Genomic DNA, 13,283 nt, shown 5'->3' with positions numbered 1-13,283 from the left:
TTCAGTTTATGGAACGATCATATATGGCGTTAAATCCCCTTAAGAGCCCGAGGCTCTAGAGAGTATCAGAGGTATCAGATTTCTGCACCCGCTTTATTAATACTTTTTTAATTACCTCAGCGCCTGTCTCAGAATAAAAAAAAAATGTGTGGGTGTACTACACCTTATTTTTATTATATTACTACACCTTATTTTTCTAAAAATGATCTATTATATGCAACTTTACAGAAATTGGTTATATAAAGTTTATCAAAAGGCTTTCATTATCATAGACATGAACACAAATAATACAACTATTTCATTTTACTTTATTACTACTAAGATTATTACAGAATTTAATTAATTGTAATAGAATTATTACTATTATTGTTGTCGTTATTATATATTAGTGTTATTAATGGCTTCGAATCTCTTTAAATCAACCGTGGTAGGGACAAGAAATGGGATAGCGCGTAACGGAAAAATGTGACGCGTAACCGAAAAATGTGATGGCATTTTTTCTAATGCCGATAAAAAAGTTTCACTTCAAAAAAACATCCAACAAGTAGATTACCCTTAGCAAAACACATTACTGAAAGAATTTAAATTCGTACCATCAGGGTTGATGGCTTGTTTAACTACTGTGCAAATACTGCTCTTAGTTATCTGAGTTGAATTTAAAATTATCATTAAAACATTGTCATAATATTTAATTGAAAAAATAAACTTGCCAATTGTTAAATTGTTAGTTAAACATGTCTTCTGGTTAAATTATCATTAAATTCGCTTTTATTATGCAAACCTTATTGTCGTCATGTTAAAAGTATGATTATATTCAAGAACAGTTTAGTGGCTTGAGCGTTTGTCTCTCATCCATAAAGGAAAGCTATCGTGAGGAAACCGGCTTGCCTTAGACCCAAAAAGTCGACGGCGTTAGGCACAGTAGGCTGACCTACTTGCCCATTACTAACCATTTCCTTTTCCGTAACGGTGCTAAATGTACTCTAGGCGAACTGCTCTTCAATAAGAATATAAATACATAGTTGAAAATGGGAAGGATGGAATATAGTTGGCAAATAGAAAATGTTTTCTGAAAAGTTGTCACCATTACAACGGATGAAAAGCCTCAAAATTACGATCCCTAAGAAAGGTCGCACGTTGTTTTATCGATAAGCTTTATCTTTCGGGGACATAATTGGGTCATTTCAGCTTATAGGCTATTTATTTCGTTCAATATTGCCTAAAATATGCCAACATTTATTAAAAGCGTTGTTATGGCTAATTGCTTACATAAGATTTTATTAAATAATAACAGTTCAAGAGATGTTTTTACTGGAAGTTTGAATTTTTTACAGTGTTTTCTTAACAATCAAAAATGGTTGCTTATATCTTAGACATAACAGAAACGAATTAAATGCAACTTGGACTGTACTTTAATACGTTACCTAATTTCATTTGAAGATTTCGAAAAAATTGTGGACTCTAAATAGGTCATCAAAAACATTATTACATTTCAACATTATAAACAAGTCAAACTTAAAATACTGTTTTAAAAACCTTCCAATAAAGCAAACAGCATCAAATATAAATAGACTATATTATACATACGATACAGTATCAGACAGATACCCTCGGTATCGGTAAGGTCGATAAAGTTACAACCAAGATTAAAGCACATAAAAGTAGACCTTATGATAGATCAACCAAATTACAAGAATTTAAAATAATAATGAAGTACTCCAAAGTACTGCCATATTATAAATAAGTTAATGAATGTACACATTGTAACGAGCTACGGGATCGGATAGAAAATGCCGTAGATCTCTCTCTCGTTTATTTTTAAATAAATCATCTGAAAACGAGAGAAGCTTTTTTAAAATTACAATTATCTGATATGTAATAGGGCTTCCATAAATGAAGTTTCAGCTTACTGAAAAGGTGTCTAACTAGTGAAAAAATCGAGAAACAATTCAATCAACCCATTTTCGTAACAATATATTCGAGTATTATGTTTTGCTCTAATTTTTGTCAGATTCAATCTAGGGGTGATGATGTAGTCGGGTAAAACACAATTTACAAATAACCAGTTGTCCGATGCAAACACCTCAGTGGACAAGATCGTAAACAATGAGCTAGTACTAACGTTCTATGAGATATCTTAGGTAAAGCTTATTCTAATTCTAACCCAACAAAGTTAACATATGTAGTATAAAGTCCTTAAATTTCACGATAAAAATGGAAATGTGCACGTGGTAGTAAGAAACTGTGAGTCGCTGCACATAACTATTAATGTTTCGAGATAGCGCGGAGCGTAAAACTAAATTGCTTGGAACTAGTTCTTCTAACTATTAAACTATAGATGTAGATGTTCAGTGTTTTGCTTAATGTTGTGTAGACTACTATATAAAAAGGTTCAGTCGTCTTTAAAAGATTCTTAGAATCGTTTTGCTATTGTTGAGTCCTGTTGAGTTGTTCCTAACATTTAAAAAAATGTACATAGAAGTGGATTTAGATTTCAATTTTGAAGTATAAGTAACTCGCAAAGTATAAGGTATGTCAAAAATGGGTTGGAAAGTGTTTGCGCGTAGTTGTTTCGTTTGTGTTTTAGCTATATTTTTGTAATTATAAATAGTACAAATATTTACAGATAGGCGCAGTATTGGACCGCTGACTTCACGGTATTCTGGGTATATAAAGGATCTCTTACGAGCATCTTTGGGAGCGCTACAGAAGCACCCCGATTAGGCATAAGATCAAGCGATACAAGTGGTAATTATTAGGTCATACACTCCAAATGTATTCCAATTTTATCCCCAAACAGGCGCTCGATTGGAACCCAAGAGGAAAGCGTAAGCGTGGCCGATCCAGACAAGACTTGGAGCGAGGTGAAATACGAGGCTCAAGACCCAACGCGACGGAGACTCACTGTGGACAAGCAGTGTTAGACTAGTAAGCGTGTGATTTCCAACCTTGAAGACGTGTTAGAAGCTCACCAACGAAACGATATTTAAGATCCTGATCTTTATCCTGATAAAAGTGCAATAAATCGTATCAAATAATGCTTTGGCATTTTGTATTTTCTTTTCTTGTAAGTATTTGTATAAACGGAAATATACCGCCCCCTTCAAACTTGGATATTATTAACAATAATGAAACTTGTCCTAACGACATTCGCATGAACGCATCCCTCGTTAATTAGACGCACTCATTTGGCACACATTCAAATCAGAAGTTTAATTAAAGTAATCAAATCTCTTGCAAGATTGGTTCACGCAACTATCCCTAACTTATATTGGCTTAGTTTGATTGTATACCGTTGACATATACTGTTACGATTTTAGTTTCGATTAAGAAAGTGGCCGCACTGTACCTTATAATAAACCAAAATAAGGTAATCCAGTGGTGTTATAACCTCAAATGGGTCTTAGCATTGGTCTTACGTCCATAGCTTAGATCATTGTTATTCCAAAGATAACTTGTGGTCTTCTGTCTGAAATATATAGATTTTTGCATTTGAGACATGTCGTTTTTCTCACGATGATTTCCTTCACCGTACAAGAGAAGTCCATTGGTGCACAGCCATCAGTCCAATGGTGGATCGAACCTACGACATCAGGGATGAGAGTCGTATTGTGAAGCTACTAGGCCAACACTGGTCTAATTTTGTTAAATTGTGCTTTATTCCTACAAATAAAGTTTTTTTAAATCCCATCTTTAAAATGGACGGCAACAATTTATTGTGTCTAGAAAGACGTTATAAGCACGAAATTGCAACAAGACATTTTTAAAATTAAATATATATTCACTCGAATGGAAAAAAAACAATAACGTCCTTTATCGAGTATAAAGTTTAAAGTTGTGGGCGAGTATTACCCATTTTCATTTTGCAAAATGATATAGCAATCATGTTCTTTCTGAAGTCGATAAAAAATATTACAAAATTTGTATGCACTACGAGCCAAATGCCTTGTTGTAGATACTATATATCCACGGTTAAAGTTATCAGAATTAACCACACTATTAGTTCCCTTCGATAATGGCGTCGGTTAAATTACAGTGCGGCCTACGTTAATATTATTAATGACCATGATAATGCATTACCTTCGTAACGGAATATAGTAACTTCTTAATGGTCATTGTAAATGTTATCTAAGCGTTTTTATCATGTTCAATTGATGTGTATATTAAATTTGGCATGACTTTGGGTATTTTGTAGGTCGTGGGTTCAATCCCTGGCTGTGCACCAATGGATTTTCTTTCTATGTGCGCATTTAACATTAGCTCGAACGGTAAAGGAAAACATCGTGAGGAAACCGGCTTGCCTTAGAAACAAAAAGTCCACGGCGTGTGTCAGGCACAGAAGGCAGATCACCTACTTGCCTATTCGACGAACAAATGATCATGAAACAGATACAGAAACCTGAGGTCCAGACCTAAAAAAGTTGTAGAGCCATTGTTTTTTTTTTTGTTATTGTGCGATTATAAGGATCAATTAAGAGTATTGTACAAACTGCAATTAAGGTTTTTTAAACAACAGTACGAACAATTTTAATTTAAGGACGAAACAGTAGTTGTTTAATATGTCTAAAAATCATGACCTAATTCGAAATACATTCAAGAGTTATAATTTACCGAATTTTATGTGGTTCGGATAAACTTAAATATCGCTTTATTATTTATCGTGAATTCTTATATCAAATCTGGCATCATTTGAATTTTCGTTTTGTGTCTAATAATGTAGAAATAAACTCATTAGCAAAAGTGCTGGTGTCGAAATCTAAATCGAAAAATACTTATGTAGTGCCACAGTATATATATATCTCTAGTGAAATGTCCAATTACCTATATTTATAACAGAACAAAATCAATAAACTGGCGATGAAGCGCCTTTCATTTTGTAGTTCAGTTCGAACATAAATTCACTAGCTTCGAATATCTGGGATATTGGAGAATTTAGAGTTGCAATACTGTCAGAGTAGAGAATCGAGCGGCATTCAGCTACGTGATAGCTATTCACTATTCGAGAGCAAAATAAAGGCAAAACGGTTGTGACATTAAAACCTCTTTGATGGCGTTATTAAAATGTCATGTACGTTTTTCAAATAATTTCATCCGTATTAACGAAATAATCGTATCAAATATATCCGAACGTCTAATAAATTTTATTAATAATCATTAATATGTCATTATACTTACAATAAAGACACAGAACACGACCAATACATAGACTACAATTATAATAATTTGTATGGGGACGTGGAGCGTGGGTCTCATTTTTCTTGAGGGTCTTAAGACGAGGCACTGATACTACACCGGTTGTATGCTGTGCAGGTTATAACCAACTTACAAATAATTCCAATGTAAGCTAGCCAATGTGCAATACATAAATAAGTGAGGTTCAAATACATTAAATTATAGGCGATATTTAAATTTTAAATTCAAACTATAAAAGTCTACAATCAATATGGCACGGACATTTCTTTTGACAGTGAGCCATTTGAACTAAACGACACGTAGGTCGTTACTTACGTTAAACTCAAAATATCTTTATTCATATAGATAAATAAGTACACTTATGAACGTCAAAAAAAAGTAAAATTCATTGTAAATTTACATTTACTACCAGTTCGCAAGTCAAGGGCGTAGAGTGGGTAAGAAGAACTGGCAAGAGACTTTCCGCCACTCGTTTTAATCGCCAAGTATATAGCCATACAAATTGTTTGAACTGGAGCAAATCAATCCCAAGTTACTTTAGTCTTCTACAAATATTATCAAATATATAGTATGACAACAACAATAAGTATGACGTATTATATGTATTTTTCGACATAATGATTTATCAACTACTGTTTCGACCTTAACCTTATCAAAATCAAAAAAAAACCTTAAAAAATGGTTCGTACTTAAAAAAATCTCTAATGGCACATTACTCTCCGTTGTACCTTGTGGTTGCACATTTACCAAAGTCATTTAACTTACAACGTACAACGGACCAAATGTACGTCCAAGTGAGGAAAATGAGCCACCATTACCACTACTAGTTAATACTACGCTAATAGCAAGATGTTTGTAGCATAAGCCATTAATGCATTTATTAATCCTGGTCGTGGGAACCATGCCGTGCACTTTTCATTGTGTGAGTATTAACTGCGCACGTACTGTAGAGGAAATCAACGTGAACAAATTTGCATGCCGGCCCGTGTCTATTACGCAGGTCACACCTTAGTTAATGTTTCTTGTTTATTTTTTTCTTCAGTGTGTGCAAATAAAAATCTAGACTACTTTAACAAAAAATCTTAGACTTTATGGCATAGAAGCAGGGCATGAGGCCTTACATTAAAAAGAAACATAAATAACAGCTTGAATTAACCTCCCCTTTCCTTTAAAGGTAATAAAAGAAATATAAAATATACATTAAAACAAATTTAGAAAAGCTAACATCTTTAAAGGATGGTGGCGCCACTATACTACAGTATCTGATTGGTATTATTATTATTCATATAGACTATCTATAGACGTATAGGAAACAGATTTCCAATTTGAGAGAATGCTCTACTTGATAAACCAGCATGCATAATATAAATTTGTCAACAACGATATAACTAATTTAGTCTGTGACTATGTGAAGCTTCGCCCCGATGGGAGCAAGACGGCCATCTTGTGACAACGTACGTCAGCACACCGTGGCATTATAATAAACTCATTTGCAAAAATAAACGGACCATTTACGTTCTAAGGTACTTTTCCTTAGGTACCTGTTTTTGCGCTCACATATGTCACATTTTTTCTGTTAGATAAAGAAACAATACTGTATCTGCCTGCGTTATTAAAATAATTTATAATTAATATGGTTGTTTAATATGTAGTGTTATCTAGGTATGATATATTTAAACGATACAAGAAATAAAAAAAACATAATTTAATTTTAACTTTAAAAGTTTGTGCTGCGAAAAGTGTGGATGATAAACTTGAGTAAATCTATTCAAAAGCAATATTTGTCTATGGTACGGTGAAACTTCGCCAGTGTCTGAATCTTTGATTTGTAATACTACAAAATGTCAGGCTAGAAATTTCTATTGCTAAATATTTATGTTCAACAAAATCTTATTTGAAGTCCCTATTTCTACGCAACGCTAGATATAATGTAAAAATATGTATAATTAAATCTCTTTATGTATAATGCCAGCATTGTTTTATCTTCAACATTTCAACAGACTGGAAAAGTCAAATGAAAAACAGTCGAAAAATTAAAGCAGAGTAGACATACCAGTGACAACGTTTGCTTTTAATTAAATTCACGGAGCTTGCTGGATATTAATGGAAACCCTGTTTTTGTTACATCGTTACGTTTGCGGTGAGCTTTTTGTATAATCCGTATAAATAATACTTTGTATATAAATTGAACTGCAATCCGTGCCCAATACTAACAGTTTATATTGTTGTCAAAAATCTCTTAAATTGAGAATAAACATCAACAAATTATTGACTATTGACAAATATTGTTTTTTTACTTCATTTTTATTCTATTGAAATCAAATAGAAATTATTTCTTTGGCTCTGACTTTCGTTGTGGGCTTACTCAGCTTACAAAGCTATGATAAGCTGCGATTAGCATTTCTTAATGAAGCCCCATCTCGTGCCCCTATTTACAATTGGTTTAACGAGTTTAGGCGTGGACGTAGCAATCTCAATGATGATCCGCGGGAGGGACTTTAACAGCGACTACTGATGATAATATCAGTGCTGTGCGATGCATGATAGAGGAAGATAAAATATAGGAAGATTTGCTGATACGGGAAAGCCTAGGCATTGGTATGAGTCGAGTTCAAAAAATATTACACGAACATTTAGGCGTCAGGAAGCCTTGTACCAGATGGATTCCCCATATTTTAACTGACGACCAGAAACACCACCACCATCAGAAACACATGGACAGGTGTTGCCAAATGTTAGGTAAGTTCAACGGCGGGGACTCGAATGCTGTATTTGACATCGTACATATTTCTACGAACCCAAAACCAAAAGACCATCAGCTCAGTGGGTCTTAGATAACCGGCCAACTAAGGTAAAGAAAGGACGAAGTCAAGGAAAAAGGATGATTGCCTCATTCTTTGGTCAGAAAGGTCATTTCGCGACAGTTGTGCTAGAAGATGGAGGGACAGGTACTGCGGAGTGGTATGTCAATCGCTGTTTGCCTTTTTTTTTGGAAAAAAGTAGACAGCAGCGCCCTCGAAGTAGGATCCTCCTTCACCACGATAATGCTTCAGCGCACTCCGCAAAACGGAGTGTTGAATATTTTACTATGGAAGGTGTCGAGATAATGAGTCATCCGCTATACAGTCCAGACCTGGCGCTCTGCGACTTTCATTTATTCCCAAGAACTAAAGATGAAATTCGAGGTATTCGCTTTGTGAGCCCTAAAGATGCGGTGAAAGCGTACGAAAATGCCATAGAAGAAAAAGGAAGAATGTACTCACAGCTTTCCTCAGTGTTTCCATCGGTGTGTAGAGAGAAACGAAGATTACTTAGAAAAACAATAAAGGTATTACTTTCTACATTAAGCAATTTTTCGTTTTCTAAACTTTTGACGCGTTACCTAGGTAACAAATGCTGAAGATTTGTCAACTATTAAAGGCCTTGTCCGGGAGTCGTATAAATAATTAACAAAATAACATTTTATGGGCCCTTATGTTTATTTACAGCGCATTCGTAAATCCAAAACTCTATTTTGGGCTTCCTTACTACAGTTAAATACGGCTTCGGTTCAGTTGTTACCGCAAATGATGTATAACCAAGAAGCTGATTTCTTTGTATTTATTTATTTTAAAAGGGGCTAGATAGCTTATGTTAAGAGACACAGTAGCCCCTGGCCATTCACACTGTTAAGATGCGTTGCGTTGACAACCTTTTTAAATACAGGGTAACGAAAATGACATGTTGAAGAATACATTTTGTAAGACGTATGTTAAAAAACGTTTGACACATCAAAAATAATATAATTTGGAATTTTTTTAAAGGTCCCTCCAGATTTTTATGTTCGGTCAACTAATATGATATGTAATGTGCTATATGAATTTGCTTATTTATATATACTTCGTCGCAGCGTACGAAACCAAACGTTGGGAGTGAGTTGTGGTACCCATAAAGGGCTGACATTAAAAAATCGAGTAATGCAATAAATCCACGCTTATATCCGCTAAAAAGTTTTATTTCAACATTACTATAAATAAATGTAGTATTAACCAATACGCTGTATGCAGCTGAAAACGTAAAATTAAGTTTTACGATGTTCAATTCAACTATTAACATTTCCACAATTTATGGAAGCCGTGTGGTGAAAATTGTATGTAAAATTTATTTTAACAGTTAATTGAACTGAATTTGGAAAGTGTGAACCACCAATTAAACGTGTAATTTTTTACGTCTGTTTTGAATCGATTACTGTATTGCAGGTATTCTGGTATATTTTACCAACCACCATTAGGGTTACTAGTAGAAGAAAAGCAGCATTATAAAGAGTCTATCAAAATCTGAGGATTTTTGTCCATCTGTTCCATAATCCTCTCTAATACTCTATTCTATTCTCCTCTCTCGCATGTACAGGTCACAACCTTCTGTGCCTGGCACCTACCACTTTTCAAAGCCCGGGTCTAAGGCATGCGATGTTTTCTTCCAACGTACGACCGAGTGTTAAATGCGCACATCGATAGAAAAACCATTGGTGCCCAACCGGAAAACGAACATACGAGCCCAGGAGAAACAGCCGTACAGTCCAACGTGTTTATGCAAATTTATTATTAGTTAAATCACTATTTTGTATACTACATACACATCACACACAGATGGGAAATATAAAAGACCAGCGTGCATTGATTCTAATTGGTCAGTGGAACAGTTCAAATATTAACACAATTTCTTTGATCAATCAAACGAAACACAACACAGTTTCATCTATCTTTTTTTCAGCCTTCAGGTGTGGGACAACTTTCATCGGAGAAGCGCCTCTTTCACGTCAATACGTGACAATTAACAATGCGACAATTATTTTCTTCTAACAATTTTGATACATATAAGTATACATATACTGGTCTAACGACAATTAAGAGGCCTACTAACTTTTATACGTATCAACAATCAGGCAGATCTGTGGACTAGAAGAAAGGGACTTTGTTTACCTAAACTAGCTCTGATGGGCTTGGCGTATCCCACCGGGACGTGAAGTATATATATTCTGGAAATATCCTCATAAATGTGCAAAAACGGACTTGTTCAAAAGCTAAAAAGTGTCAGAAATATGATAGAAAAATGCTAATATGAGCGATCGCCTTCCATTAATTTAATCGTAGTTATGGTAGCAAATGAAAAACCCATGAAGCTTCCTTTCACTAAATCACGTAATCATCTCATCGATGGCTTGATGTATGGAAGTCAGTGAGTTCAACGATGCTCGATTTCTCTTCAGCTGTTGGGGAAACAACATCCGCTCTATTGAGGGCTTGACGAGCTTTCGAGCCTATTGATGCCTTTGAGCTTTTTTCGTCAAAGCTGCACTTCATTTTCTAATTGAACGTGGATCGCATTGCATCTATTTATTTTCCCAATTATCAATACTAGGAAATTGATTTCTGATAGATTGATGACAAAATTACTGTGGGATATTTCTGCGTATGATTCATTCATAATATTTTTAGTGCAGTCGCTAATCAAATATATACACCGATTTGACCGTGACCAGTTTGCTCATAACATTTTCCTTTACATTAAAAGCAAGAGTCAACTGTGTACATAGAACACAGTCGGGTTTCAAACGCTACCTCGACCAAACCACAAGGAAATAAGAAAGCAATAAAGAACTATTTAACAAAGATCATCACTTTCCATGATTATTCATCATAAATAAAACTTAATTAGTTAAACATTATAACAGCGATTTACAGAAACTATTACTTGTAAAAATATCTACAGAAAGACACTATAAGTTTCTCCGTGAATACAACAGAATAAACGCTTCTTATTCAGAGCTTGAAATGTTTGGTAGCGATGGTTTGGCTTTGCTAAGAGCCTATAATTTTTAAGCGCTTTAATTTAATTTTTATTTTAATTTTTAATTCTGTTACATAAAAACTTTTTTTTTCTTCAACTTTTAAATTATTTTGGATTTGGAACACGTAGGTTTCAATATGGAATAGGGTGTAAAAGAAAATAGGATTGCAGTGATCGCCTTGCACAAAGAGGGTGTGTAGCCGTCGGTCATATTCCAGACACTTCAAAGGCCGGCTGTCAGCCGAATGTTCCTATATCGTACTATCAACAAATACAACAACACTTAGAACTATAAAGGCGGTTAATGCTGTTAAAGGCAGAATTTGTCGAAATCCCATTAGGAAGGAAAAAAACTTATAGCAAGAAATGAAGATTCCCGCTAGGACTCTGTCGCGTATTATAAAACAAGACCTGTAGACGGTGCTTATCATCGATATACAGGACATGCCTTTAATCAATCTTTACAATTACAATTGTACAATTTGGTCATCATCCTGCTTCAGTGGAGGTTTGTTGGGGCGTGTCTTATCAAGTCACTAAACTACATTTTGTGAAAAAGGGGTGAAAACTTCAGCCAAAGTGTATTAAGTGTCTTGGATCATGTTGTGAAATCTCTCAGCAATAGGTACTCTGCTCTGCGGACACAGCGATATTGAATCTTTTAAAAAATCTTTGGAGAAAGCAGTGGCAAAATTTCCTTTGTAAACAGTGGTAAATCTGTGGATAGATTCGTGGCCAAACAGATAAAAGGCCTGTATAAAAGCCAAAGGTGGCCATTTCAAATACAATATTTTTTATATTGTTTGTTGAGACTAATCAATATGTAGATAAAAAATTTAATTATATTACATTACTTCATAAAACATGCATTTTAATTTGTGAAAGACTGCCTGGACTAGGTACATATTATTATCTCTGTATATTACGACATTTACTTACAGCCACTAGAATATAACTGTTGTAAAACTAGGTATTGTAAGAATACCACAATTTTCAACTATACATTTTACACTAAACATTAATGTATCACCGCCATTTCCCATAAACGATATTTGGCACGACACAATGTCACTGACCCTCATATACATATTCATATGTTTATCCGACTGTCGTCTGAAATCGATACCACAGGTTGATGATGTAGACGTATTTCATTACATAGGGAAATGGATTAGATTTCTGCATTTACTGGGCTTACTTTGAATAAACTTCGACCTAATAAAATTTTAGTTTAGTTGTGTTTACGGAAAATCATTCTTGTACTTTTAGCTAACAATTACAAACTTACGTTATAACTATGTATAATTAATTAATACATTTATAGATAACATTATAATACCGATTCTGGCCGATCGGAGCATTAACGTATTCAATCCCAATTCATCCAATTTAACCCCAAATAGACACATGTTTCCGCGTTTTCGGCGGTATCACTTAACATCAGATGAGTCTCCCACCCGTCTGTCCTCTGTTCTATATAAAAATCTTTTAAAAATGTACGTAAACTATACACACGGAGAGAGGAAAACAAATATTTAATAAATATTCAACCAAGCAATATCGTAGTTTATAAAAGTTCTGACAATTGTTTGTCTTCTAAAAATTTACAGTACTTTTTCCGTTTTGATAAACACAGAGCTCATCAAACCAATACAATGTATCTAGTGTATAAAGTACATAACAATCGGTTCCTTCATACACTGGCGTAATTCCAAGCTCATTTGTAGTATCTGGATTTCAATAATCCATGCAATGCACTTCCATAAGCCCGGAAATGAGAATTCAATGCACTCGCGTACAATGGAGATTCAGATAATCGTACCATAGACATTGTGTTTTATAGATATTTTATTAGGTCACATTTATTACTTTTTTTATTCGAGTTGCTATCTATATTTAAGATATTCTTAGTAAGTTTTTAACTGCATTAAAACATGATGGTTTGTCAAAATTTTGCAATTACATATTTGTATTTGCTGCCAGCGTTAAAGATACAGAGACCGAGATTTTTAAATTTGTTTAAATTTTCTTTTTAATTATTTTTTATTATTAATATGTAGGTTAAGAAAATTGATAATACTTTATATTTCATGGTTATGTTTTGTTACATGAATAAATAAGACTTTTGAGTAATTATGTGTTAATTAATTAATTCTTTTAAAAGTTTCATTATTGTTTAATTTATTAGATAAGGACTCTTAAAATTTAGATAAAAATCATAACTTATTATCACTATTTATACAAGAACAAAAAGAATATAT

General features: G+C 34.0%; 1 protein-coding gene and 1 long non-coding RNA gene across 2 annotated transcripts in view; one reads left to right on the top strand and one right to left on the bottom strand.

The window, feature by feature from the left end:
• The window catches only part of LOC123711902 (thrombospondin type-1 domain-containing protein 7A-like), an 80,790-nt gene that overhangs the window by 53,496 nt on the left and 14,011 nt on the right, over positions 1–13,283 (bottom strand). The gene's annotated exons all lie outside the window — the stretch shown is intronic.
• On the top strand, positions 2,336–3,040 carry LOC123711905. The gene is made up of 2 exons (XR_006754018.1): positions 2,336–2,530; positions 2,627–3,040. It is a non-coding gene; the product is annotated as an uncharacterized LOC123711905 (long non-coding RNA).

This window comes from Pieris brassicae, chromosome 7, assembly GCF_905147105.1.
Source record: "Pieris brassicae chromosome 7, ilPieBrab1.1, whole genome shotgun sequence".
Classification (NCBI taxonomy): domain Eukaryota; kingdom Metazoa; phylum Arthropoda; class Insecta; order Lepidoptera; family Pieridae; genus Pieris; species Pieris brassicae.
Note: the sequence above shows the minus strand (reverse complement) of the source record. Positions and strands in the feature narration are given on the sequence as shown.